The 14,861-nt window shown below is 36.1% G+C and overlaps 1 protein-coding gene across 2 annotated transcripts in view; it reads right to left on the bottom strand.

Moving 5' to 3' along the window:
* LOC148954553 (uncharacterized) overlaps positions 1 to 13,317 on the bottom strand; it is a 186,188-nt gene extending 172,871 nt beyond the window's left edge. The window contains exons 1-2 of one of the 2 annotated variants that reach the window (XM_089086594.1): positions 13,236 to 13,302; positions 3,061 to 3,161 (exon numbers count right to left, since the gene is read on the bottom strand). The gene's annotated coding sequence lies outside the window, so the exon portion shown is untranslated. Of the gene's footprint in view, positions 1 to 3,060; positions 3,162 to 13,235 lie in introns of both variants that reach the window. The other variant, XM_089086593.1, reaches the window with a different exon arrangement.
* Positions 13,318 to 14,861: the final 1,544 nt, after the last annotated feature.

The following is a 14,861-nucleotide window of genomic DNA, read 5'->3' as shown; positions in this document are numbered from 1 at the left end:
TCCATGCAGTTGAAAATTCTGGAAATTATACCTTTGAGGATGACAACCCCCCCACAGTCTTCAGGGTAAGGGTTATAAATTATGCCCTGGGGACATATAAGGTCTTTATTGAAATCTTTGTCGTAGAAACTTGAAAAGGCTCATTCGATAGGAAATTCAAAGGGCTAGTGCCCTTTTTAATAGTTGAAAGTGATTTGAAGGCAAGTAACTCCCCTCTCATGCCCACCTTTTCCCCAAACACATCCAATCAAAATTTTTAGATAGCCATTTTATTCAACATAGTTGAAAGTTTTGGAAATTAGGTCTTTAAGAATCCCAGCCCCTTCCCCCACAGCCCTCAGGGCAAAAGTTGTAATTTATGCCATGGGGGCATATAAGGTTTTTATAGAAAGCGATGTTGTAGAAACTTCAAAAAGGGTTATTTCAATTGGAAAATGAAAGGGCTAGTGCCCTTTTTGAAAGTCGGAAGTGATTGGAAGGTAAAGAGCCCTCCTCTGAGGCCAACATATTTTCCGAACACATCCACTCAAAGAACTGAGTTATTCATGTTGTTCCACATAGTTTAAAGTTTTGGAAATTATGTGTTTCAAGATGAAACCCCCCTCACAGCCCTCAGGGTAAGGGTTTTAATTTATGCCCTGGGGGGATATAAGATGTTTATAGAACGTGTTGTCGTAGAAACTCAAAAAGGGCTCATTCAATTAGAAATCGAAAGGCCTAGTGCACTTTTTAATAGTCGAAAGTGATTGGAATGCTTGATATTTTTATAATAAAGATCGGTGTGGGTACATTCTATTATTATTTTTTTTTTAGTCCAGGGCACTTCGTATCAAAGGAGTTGTCGTAGGGAGACCTTTTTAATAGTCAAAAGTGATTGGAGGGCAACTAATCCCCCTCCCACGCCCACCCTCCCAATTGCCCAGTATTTTTAAAAACAAAATGTTTCCTTAAGATTAAATCAAAATCCACTGTGTTAATGCTAATTCCCAATAAGGCATCTCAGCAAAATACCAAGAACGATTGAGGGTATTATGTTCAAACTTTTGGGGCTACTTCTGCTCTTAAAATTTAACCAAATCAAAATATCGTGTGTCCAAGCTATCAAAGAAAGTAAACCGATTTTTTTTGCGAATGGTATCAAGTTTTCCATTTCAGGTCAACTAGAGGAGGTATGAAACTAAATTAAACACTACTATTTGTGTCCAGATTTTTAAAAGGGTGTATGTTGTTAAAAATTGCTGAATTTTCTTCTCCAGCATACAAATAGAGGCCAAAATATAAAAAACGAAAAAATTTAAAGTTTTATTTTCTTTTTCCCTGAAAAGACTATGTCAATATAAAACGAACAGAAATTAATTAAAAAAAACTTTTCCAACAAAATAAGGCCAGAACATAATTTGCACTTTACTGAAAAAAATACAACTGAATGCGCATTGTCAGTTTAATATACATATACTGATATTTAGTAATCAGAATGTCAATACGTTTTTATTTATTAAAGTTATAAAAGTAAAAACATTTATATTTTTTCAGTAAAGTGCAAATTATGTTCTGGCCTTGGGCAGCCATAGGGATTTTGAGCCCGACTCATGTTAATTTCTGCTCGTTTTGAGTTTGACTCGGTTATTTGTTGTAATTTCTGTTCGTTCTGGGTTTCATTTTTGCTCATTTTTGGTTTAATGGAGTTCTTTACTTTTCTTTGAAAAAGTTATTTTGTGAATTTTTTTTTTTTTAATTAATTTCATGCTAAGGATGAACGGACGCAACGAAGAGTTCGGCTGATTTCGGGATTTTTTTTTTCGATAACAACGTACAGCCAACATCAAAGTACAGCAATTGCGAGGGAAAATTAAAAGGATGTATCAAGGGCTGTCGAAGCCATTGGGATTGGGGGGGAATTTGGAAATGGTACTTTTTATCCATTGTACTACCAATAGGTGCCCAGTAAGTTTTGCATAATGTTCCATATTTCGAGGAGGTGGGCCTCGGCGCCATTACTCTAATGTTAAAATTTAAAGAAAGGGAGTGTCTTATCTATGTGTACGAACAATTGTTTGTATTAGAATAAAGATAATTTGGAACGCCAATGAATTTATGTAAGAAGCTTTTATCTTCACGATACATTGAAATTCAAAAATATTTAAATTAGCACCAGTTGCGGCTTGAATTTCAAAATTGTTTGTCTTATTTTGTCACCTCTTTAAGGATTCGTGTAACGCCCATCTAAGTAGCTACTAAATGAATGGCCCCATTCATGTAATGTTAATTCTGTAAAGTTTGCTCCGTCAGAGGCAATGATGTTATAGACCTAGAAAATAGCAAAAGTTGACACACTGGAAAGGTTGTCTGGTGCTGGACCTTGGGTAGGGGCAATGACCGTGTGTCTTTCCCTCTTGGAGTCTATGTCTTCTACAGTTGTCTTTTCTTATTCTTTTTTAAATTAAAATTCAACTTTGAATGGATCAACTATCCTTGAAGTGGGTTTAACCAATGGCCAATATGGGCAACAATGATCTATTCAATAGATGATCTTCAATAAATTTCGTCAAAAATATTTAGATTTTCTTGATGATTTGAGTATCATAGATAAACTGTGAGCAAAATGAATGAATTTTTAGAGGTCTTGAAAGTTTATGGCGTAGAAATATTTTTGAAAATTATGCTTGAGATTAGGACGCTTAAACTAGAAATAAATGAGTATGAAAAGGTGGTTTACCTAGTATAAGAATAACTTTAAGGATTACTCATTTAAAAGACTATTTGTCAGACAACAAGCTGTAAGAAAAATATGGCTCTATTACACCCTCTAGGGTTATTATAAAAGAAACGTTAGTATGGCTAGGTCACATTTTACAGATGAAGGGTGATAGGTTGCCAAAAATGACACTTCTCGGCAATACATCTGGGGCCAATAAAATTTGGCCAAACGAAAATTGTAAATTTGGCTGGTACAAATCTTATTTAGCTGAGAAAATTCCTGCAAATTTAGCCAATTTGGTTAAAAAATCATGTAAACATTACCTTAAATTAAGAAAGTATTTATCAAATATACTGACTTACCCTAATTTAGGCTAATGAATCTCTCCGCTTGGGACACTATCATAGAAGAAAACCGAGCAACTGTGAGCAATTTATTCTTTGGGAAATTTTTGGTGAAATCCCTGTAAATTTTAAAAGAATTCAATTTATAATAATTTATTTGATTATCCTGTCATATAAATTCTACGTTTTTGTGCTCACTAAAAATACTACCATGAACCTGGTAGTTATGTCGACTTATGAGTTTTATTATGAGTCCATGTCGACTCCTAAAAAATCAGCTTGGAATTCTAAAGAAGATAACGTTACAGAAACTTAGCTCCTTAAGTCTATATGAGATAATCTTTGGAAAAAAATACTTCAAATTCTTATAAGCTGACAGAAGAAAAAAAACGTATCTGGATTCCATCAAACAAAGGTCATAGAGATAAAGGAAAATGAGACAATACAGCAATGAGTCATACACGAAAGAGAATATATAATAGAGGATTGCAATAACTGAGTAAAACAGAGAATGATCGCTGAATGCAAAGGCAGACATGCATCGAAATTCAGTTTTAAGTTATTACACAAGGAACCAAAACTTCAGTATTTTTATATAACTAAATAATAAACAAAAAGCCCAAAATATTGTTGGTCTCGGGTATGGTTTAAAAACAGCAGGACAATATAGAGAAACTTAAAGACCATAAAATTCCTAAGAAGTTGGTGGCTGCTGATCCCTCCTTATACGCAACAACAACACACACCTTTTTTGTTTATTTTCAAATTTTAATTTTTAACAGATATGGAGTTGTTTAGTTCTTTCCCTAAAGAGGGAAAGGACCTACCCACATCTGTCAAGACTTGGCTTTGAGGATTTTTTTCCAAAAATTACTCACTTTCTTACACCTAGCGGCCAAAGTGTCAACAGGTAAGTTTTGCTTTCTCCTTTCAAAATTCAGACTCTTATAAATCAGATTTAGATTTAGGTTCTCCTGGTAAAAACGAAGGTTATTTTCAAACATTTAATATAAAAGAAGTATAAGGGAAATATAAAATATTCACAATGATTCCTTCACATTACACCATATCTACTGCTGCTACAAACTCGTGCTAGTGCTAAACTGCCAGGGACATCATCTCTTTCACATTTGTTTCATCTTTGGCCACATGGTTTCACCATAGGGCCATGTGCCTTAAATAAATTTTTCCGGCCTGTGCGTATGGAAGGGATGGTCGTAAGCACCTAGGAAGGAGATCATCCGATAGGACAATGAAGGTTTTAGTACCTTTTTTAAGGGCCAAAGCCTATTAACGGGCAACCATCTCCCTCCCTTGCCCTTTTCTGCTACCCACCCATATGTAATGGAGCAGATAGCAGCTTTTTTTATCCCTTGGCATGGGATCAAAATTTTGAGAAAGTTATTTCGTTCAAAGTAGCCAAAAGGTCTTATAAGTAGGTTTTCGTAGTTGAGATCATCCCTGCAGCCTAAGAGGCAAGGGCCCTAGTTATATAGATTACCCATGATTCACAGAAAAGTTTTAGTAAAAAAGTCGGCAATGTTTGGTGTTTGTTGTTCGGTCAGTTAGGAGCTCTAGAAGTTATTCACTAGGCGGAAATTTCGAGAGTTTTCTGCAAGTATACTCCGTAAACGACAAGCGTACCAAAGTAAATCAAGAAACGGTGATTCACCCAAGTTTCCAAAATACAATATCTACAATACCTTGGAAATGGCTTAGGGGATTGATTTGAAGCGTTCAGGCAGTGCTGTGGGGAGGGGGCAAGTGGACGTCAAAGTCTGGTTTGGGGGAGGGACGGGTTAAAATTGTTTTTCCTCTATGCAATCAATCAATCAATCAATCAATAAACTGAACAAAATGCACTTCAATATAAACTCCCCCGTAAGGCTCTATGGCCAGGAAAAAAACAGGGAGAAACAAAAATGAAACAAATACATAAAAAACAAAAACATTTTCAACATCATACATTCAAACCTTTAAGAGACTCAACATAAGAAAAAAATATACAAAAAAAAATAAATAAATAAGGAAAAAAATCTTAAAATACAATGATCCACATAAAAAAAAGAAAACAAAATTCCAACAATCAAAAACTAAGCAGGGGACTACCAAGCAATCAATTTATTCCGCGTGGAATACCCTATGATCAATCAATCAGTCATTTTATTTAACCAGTAAATTACTACGAAAACACTTCAATATAGAACCCCCCGTAAGGTTCTCAGGCCAGGAAAAAAACAGGGGAAAAACAGAAATGGCATAAATACTATATATATATATATAAAAAAAAAAATATTTTCAAAATAAGGCATTGCATTTCAACCTTTCAAAGACTCAACAAACACACACACACACAAAACAAAAAAAGAAGAGAAAAAAAAACAATAATTAAAAGACCCAAACAAAACACAATTTTACGAGCCCCCCCCCCAAAAAAAAGGGATGTAGGACATTCCAATAAATTAAACTAAATTCCAAATATATATTTGAAACCAAACCACAAAAAAAATTAAACAAACTCAGTACCCCTCACAAAAAATGTTTCCAACCCAGGCTAGTGTCAACCGCCCCCCCCCCCACACCCCAGATAATAATAATAAAATTAACAAAAAAATATTTAAACATGAAAAATCAAGACAATAAAAAATTCTCAAGATTCTTTTGAAAGTAACAAACGAGTGACATTCTTGAGATGACTCGGGTAAGCTATTCCAAACGATATGACAAGCAGTTAATGGATTAAAGTCAGACCTCAGCGACCGAGTAAGTACAATAATATTACTCCTTGAAGTACAGCAATGATGCGTAGACCAATCAGTCACAAAAGAAGGAGTAGTTTGAAGGGCTGTGGGAACATCACCATGTATTTGATGAAAAGTGAAAGACGCGCACAAAAGAATGTAGAGAGACAGCAAATCAAGTAATGGCTAGTTTGGTTGGATGTAGAACAATTTGTTTCCCGTATAAGCCTTCTTGCCTTATCACATAACTTAGAAAGTGGTTTCAAAAAAGAAGAGAAAGTTGACATCCATATTGTAGGGCAATAAGAGACGTAGGACTGAACTAAGCAATGGAACAGAATTTTTAAAACTGACCCAGGAAAAATGTGTTTTAGCTTCCTCAAAATTCATAGACTCCTTGAGATCGTCATATTAATTAGTCCAATATGATGATTGAATGAAACGTTTTCATCGAGAAGAATACCGGGGAGTAGGACATGTCGTTCCTTAGGTCTACTGAGAGCCCCTTGAAAACTGCACTTAAGTTAATTCAAGGCAAGCCAGAGAAATACGGGAAACAAATAAAAAACTTCACTTAGCAACATTTAGGGGAAGGAATTTTGCATCAACCCAAAGCACGACTTTCTCAAAAAAGTCAACTAATTTGGGAAGCATTTCAGACTCAGTGCTTACTAAAGTACCAATGGTACTGTCATCAGCGAAAGCAACGAGAGTGTCCACATCCTGCGAAAACGATGGATTTTTTTTTAGCGTTAAAAGATTCAGGATGACACAGACGACAGCAAACTGTAGGTTTTTGATTCATAACCGCAACTATAAGCTCATTAACAAAAATCAAAAACAGAAACGGTCCAAGAACAGAACCTTGAGGAACACCAAACTCAACTTCAGACGAAAAGTGGGAAAGGGAATCTACGGAGATAGTTCTACCGGACAAATAGGAATCAAACCAAGCATGACCCTGTCCTTTTACAACATTGTGTGATAGCTTATACAGCAGAATCTCATGAGTTAAAGAGTCAAAAGCCTTACGGACATCTAGGAATATAGCTACAGGAATCAAACCAGAGTCAAGTGCGGCGTGCAGAAAATTTAAAAGAGCTACACACGCATGCTCCGTAGAATGTTTAGCTCGGAAGCCAAACTGAAAATCATGAAAAAATCTTTTAGCCTCTAGAAAAGCAAGTAGACGGGAAAGCATGGTCTTTTCAAAAATTTTGCTAAAAACAGACAGCAAAGATATAGGACGATAATTGTCTGGGTCACTTCTTGGTCCACCTTTATATAAAACAATTACTCTAGCTCGCTTAAGAGAACTGGGGAAAATCCCATTTTCAAAAGAAAGATTTATAAGCTTTGTCAATGGAGAAATAATTGAAGGAAGAATGAACTTAACTACCATTGTTGGAATACAGTCAGGGCCAGACGACGAAGAGCCCTTCTAGCTATTTACAATCCTGGTTACTTCAACTTCAGAAGCCGGATATAACACCATTGATTTGAGACAAGGCGGACCAAGATAAGATTTGTAATCTGGTTGTGACTGTGAAGACCTGACTGAAGAAGCAGTGGTTTTCCCAACATTGGCAAAATATAATGTAAATGCTTCATGAACATATGAAATACCCTCAACATTCACACACTCAACAAAAAGCCTTGGAGGGATAGAAGAAGCTGAAGAAAAACCTTTGAAGACAGAATTGATCACTTGCCAGGCTTTTTGAATATCTTTCCCACAATCCGAGAATTTTTTGGAGTAATAAAGGAATTTAGCCTTCCGGCATAAAGAATTGAAAACATTCATGTAGAGTTTGAATTGCTGAAGACGTGCAACATTCAAAAATGGCTTTGCTGACTTAAGAGCTTTCCAAATATTATTTTTTCTTCTCCAATTTTTTAGAAGACCTGGGGTCATCCATGAGTTAAGAGGAATAGATCTTTTTGACCTTGAAGTAGAGGAGGACAGAGCACATACGTCAAAAATAGACTCCTGTACTGACTCATAAAAGGAATCAAACTTTGAACAAAAATCATTATCCTCATCAAAAACGGTTCTTATCCTCTTATCTAAATGGAAACTAATGTGTATAAATTCTTTCAAACCAAACCTAAAAAGAAGCTGAAGCAGATCCTAATATGTCCTTACCCAACGTTTTTTCAAGAATAAAATTGGAAAACACATGACATAGATGTGAAATATCACTCACTGCAACAGAATTCTGGACCAAATTAAGAGACGAAAAAATGTTATAAATTAAAGACGCTGACGTATCAGTTACACGTGTTGGAATACAGGTTGTTGGTAGAACACCAGCAGTGAGCATATCTGAGAGAAAATCCACCGTAGTAGAGGAAGCCACGTCAATTAGATTTAAGTTAAAGTCTCCCATTATTATAAGTTCACATGGACGTCTGCCTATTAAATACAAGACCTCAGCAAGGACCTGCAGAAAAGAAGGAAGGGTCTACTGGTGGATCTATAAACATTACCAATTATCAAAACCTTATTTTTTGATATAATTTCAATAAACTGGGATTCGAAAACCCCTTTGTCATTCCTTGACAGATCGCTTCGAACAGTATAGGGAAAAATATCAGAAATATACATTACTAGTCCCCTTTGCCATCCGTCTGTGATTTAGTCACTCCATTTTGTAGCCAGGTACATCTAAAAGGATTTCATTGTTAGAATTAAGGAATGTCTCACATAATTCGACAACGTCGGGCTATCCATCAAAAACTATCTGACTCAACTGATCAAATCAATGAACAAAGACTCTGATTAATAAGTTGAAGGACCGAAAAACGTGCACCTCGTCTGGTATCCCTCTTTGAGTCAAAAACATTCCTACTAGTAATTTATTGGGAAGTATTTAGGGAATTTCTTTTAATTTGTCCAATAGAATTATTAATAATACTCAAAACATCTAAGGGGTTTCTTTCTAATTGAAGTAAACGCCCATCAAGGGAGTAAAAATCCCCAGAGCCAGAGTTAGAAAAATTCATATAATTTAAGGAGACTATGTATCAAACCTGCACTGCAACACACAAAATAAAATAAATAAAAAAATAGCTAAGAGGCTATAAATAAAAACAAAAAATAAAAATAAATAAATGAATAAAATCACAACAATCGTACCGATGCTGCAATATTGCAAAATACTAAACATATCTATAAAAACAAACCCCAAAACACTCACAAAAAAAAAAACACACACACAAAACAACTTATTTTTAAACACCCTCGGCTAGAGTATGAATTTTTCTAGTGACACTTTCACCGTTAGGCCTTGCCAAAATTTGCCCACGATCAGTCCAGACGTTTCTATGTCCAAATTTGTCCTTAGCGGCATATAGGATCTCACGTCGCCTCTTTGTCAATGCTTCCGATAGGAAAATTCCACATGAAGCTAACCTTACTTTTGCTTTGAAGACTTTCTTCGCTATATCACTATTCACAAATTTAACTAAAACAGGAGGGACTGTGTCATTTAGGGAGGCATCGGTTAAAGCAGGAGATATTTTGAATCTGTAGATATTCCTAATTTGGGCAACATTAATTTCAGTCAGGTTCACCAAAACGTATTTGCACTATAAGCTCCACTGGATCTATGCGCCTTAAATTAGCGAGGCAAATCGAAAGACACTATGGTTGCCAGGTTATCAAAGTAGCATATGTGCAAGACGGTGTCTCGGGAAAAACATGGGGCATCAAGTTGAAACTTTCAGAGAGTGTTGATAGGAGGGGGAGTGTACCTTGAATTGTGACTTTGGGAAGGGGAAAGAGCTAAATCAAAAGACACTATGTGCTTCCAGGTTGTGAAAATAGTAACCTGCAATATCTATTATCCCCCCGGATAAGGCTCGGGGGGTGGATAAAGATATATTCTCCAACAAACAAACCCCCCCCCCTAAAAAAAATGTTCGTCCAACTCGTAAAAACGTAACAAAAATGAACATAATTTTTTTATGGGTTTCTGAAGTTTTTTTTTATCCCCCCACCCCCAAACAAAAAATCTTTTTGTAATCCCCCCCTCCAAAAAAAATACTGGATACGGCCCTACAGCCTGGATTAAATTTATGGCTTTATTATAAATGTTGGAAAGCAGTTTAAGAAAAGAAGGAAAGTAGACATCCCTGTAACTTGGCAATAAAAACATACGACTGAGTTAAATTGTGATACAGGATTCTCAAAACTAGTCGAGAAAGAAGATGTCTGAGCTCTCTTAAAATATCAAGGCATCTGTATATCTTCATTTTAATCAAATCAATATGTTGTTCAAAATATGGTAGTTAAGAAAGGGAAATGGCCATCCTTTGGTCTACTAATAGAGCCTTTGGATAGATGAATCTCAGACAGTTGAGGACATGACAGGCTTGTGAAAAAAATACAAAACTATATTTGAAAAAAACTAGGGTCTCGAGGTTCATTTGGTTCGAGAGTTAGCATCGAACCAAAGTGAAACTCTCTCGAACAGGTTTATTAACTTTGTACGACCCCCAATCTCCGTTCTCCCAGAAGTAACAAGGATGCTAATATCAGCAAAAGAAAAAGAGAATCCAAAGAAGGCAAGCCATGGATGTAGGCAAGCGAAAATGTCGGCCAACATAGAAGACAACAATAAGGGATTTTCGTTCCATTAACTGCGAAAGCTAGGTCTCCAACTTTACTGTGCTGTTGGAGAAAGAAGGTCACTTCTAATTTTGTGTTGGGGGAGGGGCAAAACATATTTCGTCTGTAATCAAACTAAGGGTTTTTGTACTATAAGCAGCTATTCGATTTAGCATCTCGTAGCAAGGTAAGTCAAAAGCACTATATGCTGCCAGACTCCAAAATAGTGCACTTGCAATATCATGGGAACGAGTTGAAAGACCCAACTAAGGCCGTATCCAGGGGGGGCCGAACCCCCCCCCCCCAAAAAAAAATTTTTGTCTCACTCGTAAAAACGTAAAAAAGGGTGTAATTAAATTTTTTTAGGGGTTTTTTTTTTTTTTTTTTTTTTTTTTTATAAAAAGATAATATATGTGCCCAGGGTATCAAAATAGAATATCCACAATATCCGAGGAACACTTGGGAGACCGAGTTGAAACTCTCAAAGGGTATTGAAGAATGAAAGAGGCCTGAAATTCTAACTTAAGGGAGAAGGCAGAAGTAAGTCAAGAAACATTTTGCGCAATTTTGCAGGGGCGGATCCAGGGTGTAGTTTTAGAAACATAAGCCCCTGCAGGCACTAATTACAACGGACAGAGGGGCAAAAAATAGCAATGGGGGAGGCCAAGTTTCATTGGTATCCCCAAGTCAGTTCTTGTCTCTACAAATTTCGAACTTGTCGGTAAACGCAGTAGTTTTACCGACTCCTGCCGTGATCTACAGAAATTTTGGGAGTTTTGGCGGAGAGAGGGCGAAGGGTCCTTAAATTTTATGCTTAGAAAGAGAGACTGAGAAGGTGAAAAAAAAAATCGGCCTGCGATCCATCTAAATTTGTATGCCCTATTAGCCCCACTGGAACTTTAAATCTTTTCATGGTGAATTAGTGAGGTAATTTCTAAGACAGTTTATGCACACAGACTATTATGGTAGCGTATTTACAATATATCGGGAACATGACCCTACCCTTTTTTGTAGTAATTTATGTTCGTTTCACGTTTGAAGTATTATATAACCGTTTTTCTGTTCGTCTTAGGTTTTGATATAACTAATTTTTTAGAAAACCTTTTTTTTGATTATATCACGGATAAAGCCCACAGGTATGGACTGTCCTCGAAGCATTTATACATATCTTGTAATCTGACTTAATAACATTTGAAATTAATAATGTGTCATTAAAAGACAAAGCAATTTGTCCTATTTTTTTTTATTTCATTAGCATTAACTAAACTTGACTTCTTTAGCAGCATATAGAAGTGACCATCTAATGCATAAGTACCGTTATATATATTGATTTGTATATACACATAAATAGAAAATGTGCTTTAACGTGATTTCTTTTGACGATCTGCTCAGGTTTTTCATAGTTTTATATTCCATGTTAAGGTTATGGTGCAAATATATAGCCCAAATTTATTTCTAAACTATTATACATTCATCCTATTTTATTTTATTTCATCAGCATTAACCAAACTTGACTTCTTTCATGGGTACCGTATAATGCATAAGTACCGAGGTTCTTATCCAAATTCATCTTTTGATTCATAGATAGGTGATTATAATTCCGTAGCTTCTTATTGACTCGAGCATACAAATCGGAGTAAGGTGCGAGTATGTAGTTAGTAACAGATAATAGTAACTGATTAATACTGGGGCAGGGGTAAGAAAAAGCTCATTTATATGGCACTATTTTTCAAATTCACCACAGGGTCTCCCTGAAAGACTGGATATCTATCTCTTAAGTATAGACCACGCTCCCTGTCTCCCTCACCTGGATACGGCCTTGCACAGTATATTTAGAATTGCACAATCGATTGCTAGTAAAAATTTTCTGTTAGCCCGTCGAAACAACTGTTAATATATAATTTCCACTAACATGTACCTAAGACACAAGTATCAAAGATGTCCTTTGTCCAGGTTTTAAACAAGCCTTGCTTGTTTCCAACCCTGATTCTATGTACTTATCCCGTTTTTTTTTAAACCTTTACAGAAACTAATATGTTACACATCTATACTTAAATATTGGCTAAAACAACAAGATAATTCTCATTGAAGTTTCATTTTGACAGGAACAATAAGTGGAAGAAATCCTACTCCTGACTTCTTCACTACCAGAAAAAGTTGGAGGTGGCCTTCAAGTTCCATAGATCTCGTCGAACCGAAACTGACATACCAGAAGAGTTTATACTTTGTTTTGAATTAATTACTATTAACAAAATTCTTCATTACATTCAGATATCATATATATCGGATATTCAGAATTACTTCTAAGCACAATTGCGCCCCCGCCCCCCCCCCTATTGCCTGAGGATGCATACAAATTAAAAATAAGCATAAATAAAATGTTATTAACAGTTGACATCAGCCAGCTTAAGTATATAAGCTAGGGCTATACTAAGGTATAAAGGGGGGAGGGCACAGTTAAACTGGAAGCAACTTTGAAATTCACATGAATTTTCTGAAAGTAATAAGCTAAGAATTTTGTTATTATAGTGTCCAATTCAGGACGCTAGTTACACAGAGAAACTCCAATAGTTCCAAAAGTGTTTTCTGAAGATTCCCTCCCCTAGCTCGGCCCATGAAGATTTACCCAGCTTTTGCAAAACGTTGATTCCTCTGATAGCACCACCGAGAAATTTTTCTGGGAAGTGAAGTATCATAGGATTTAAAATTTACCAAGATTTAAATGAGATAATTTCTCACTTTACTATTTACAAACGGAGGAGGCCAGTGACACCCCTACCAAATCTCGTCGCTGTGTATTCATCAAATACTCATTTTATGTTAAAAATTTGTTTCACTACCTATAAATGTGTTCCCTTTTCAGCAAAGATAGTCAAAATCTTTATCCAGCATCCAAACGACCTAAACAGAATCACGTTTAAATGCCGACTAATAAAAGATTGGGAAAAAAGCTATGATCTTGAGAGAACGCGTCACCTTCGGCGCGCGTCAGCTAATTTACCACCATCCTGATTATTCTTTCGGTCTTTGTACCGAATCGGCATAAGTATAAATTAAGAGCATAACAAAAGTCAGTTGTCAATTCAAAATATTTTCTTTTAGTGCTAAAAGGGTGTAACTAGGATTTACGCGAATTAACTGATCCGATAAAAAAAACTGTCCCGTGAAACTTTCCAGAGGGTATGGGTTTGCAATAAAATTCCAAAAGTTTTAAAATTGTAAATATCAGATCTTCAGGTGGGAAGGGGCTGATTCCACCATCAAATTTTGAAACCTCATGACAAATTATTGCATAGGCCTATGTACCTGTGGCTGGTAACCGTTGTAAACCTCTGCTGTCACCACTCTGTAAACCTCTATTTAGTTCTTTCTATATGCCCTTGGCAGATGTAATGGTTTACGTAATTTCCAAAGATAGACGATAAACGTTGGTACATCGTCTTTATTAAATAACATGAGTAAACACATAGAGAAAATAAGGTAGCACAAGAACAACTAGCTACGACGAAGGTGAAAGATGGACTGACTTTAGAAAAGAACCAAGAGTATAACTTTCCTGGAACGGAAGTTCCAGCTATTGGTTGTTCAACCATGCCTGGGAACGGGCCCTTTCCCACGACTAGCTTTAGTCCCAAGAGCCCCCCTGGAATCCTCTCGTTGACACATAAATGCCCAAATAACTAAGAAATGAGATACCCGGAAAAGCTTCTCGAATTGATGTTAAACACTTTACACCGTCAATCGAATTCCATGAAAACCACATAAACTGAAACAATGAATCAGACCATGGGCGTAGGGAGGGGGGCAGACCTTCAAATTTACATTAAATATGCCTGAAAAAGCAGATGGTTTAGAAAAGGAAGTTGATAAAACTCCATCACACTGTCGACTGCCCCCCCTAGACAATATGCTGCCTAATCTTGCCTACGCCCATGAATCAGACTATGCTAAAATAAATGCTGGTACTGAGTGGCACTTACGTATTATTCTGACGACACTTAAGCAGTGAAGTTAGGTTATTCACAATGAAATATACCAAAATAGGATGAAAATATAATACTTTAGCAACAGAATTATGAAAACTACAACAGAGAACTATTGGAAGCAGGCCGCCCAGAACGCAATATATTAAACACCTAACCTATAAAACTCTGTATATTAAATATTTAATTAATAATATAGCTGCATATTACTTTATCTGACTCAGGCTAAGCTGATTACCTCCAAGTGCATACAGAAAAAACAGTTTTAAACAGATCAAGAACAACAATTTCGTCGAGATAAAATGTAAGTACCTAAATACTGATGGATCCTGTAGAACGTTTTCATATTTTTAATGTTGGATTCATTCCTCCTTGGAGCACTTTGAAGCTGATTAACAACCACCTCTCAAGAAGTTTGAATATATTGTAGAAGCAAGGTCGTGTTCTGAGCGGGGAGTTCGGGGTATGACCCCCACGAAAAAA

This window comes from Artemia sp. Qi Xiang Cuo, chromosome 3 (assembly GCF_049724085.1).
Source record: "Artemia sp. Qi Xiang Cuo chromosome 3, ASM4972408v1, whole genome shotgun sequence".
Classification (NCBI taxonomy): Eukaryota; Metazoa; Arthropoda; class Branchiopoda; order Anostraca; family Artemiidae; genus Artemia; species Artemia sp. Qi Xiang Cuo.
Note: the sequence above shows the minus strand (reverse complement) of the source record. Positions and strands in the feature narration are given on the sequence as shown.